The following is a 353-nucleotide window of genomic DNA, read 5'->3' on the forward strand; positions in this document are numbered from 1 at the left end:
GCCCCCGGCTCAGCGGGCCGGGGTTGGAAGTCGGGGAGAGGCTCGCTTGGGGGAGGTGAGAGGGGAGCGCTGGCCCCAGGGATTTGGGAAAGTCTGTGGCCGTTGGCTGCAGTGGGCCGGCGTCAGGCAGGGAGGGCAGGGCCACTCGCCCGGGCTCGCTGAAGCCCCATGCCCAAAGTGTCGGGGGGCCGGGTGTGCTGGGGCTGCTGAAGGTGCCGAAGGTGCGGGGTGGCCGAGCGGGTAGGGGTGCTGTACCTGGTGGTGGTGCGTAGGGGGCCGGGGGTGCCCAGGCTGCGAGGAAGGGCTGCTGCTGGCCAGGCAGTTGGCACAGGTTGGCTGAGCCTGCAAGAGAG

This window comes from Cariama cristata, unplaced genomic scaffold, assembly GCF_000690535.1.
Source record: "Cariama cristata isolate BGI_N322 unplaced genomic scaffold, ASM69053v1 scaffold23006, whole genome shotgun sequence".
In the NCBI taxonomy this organism is placed as follows: Eukaryota; Metazoa; Chordata; class Aves; order Cariamiformes; family Cariamidae; genus Cariama; species Cariama cristata.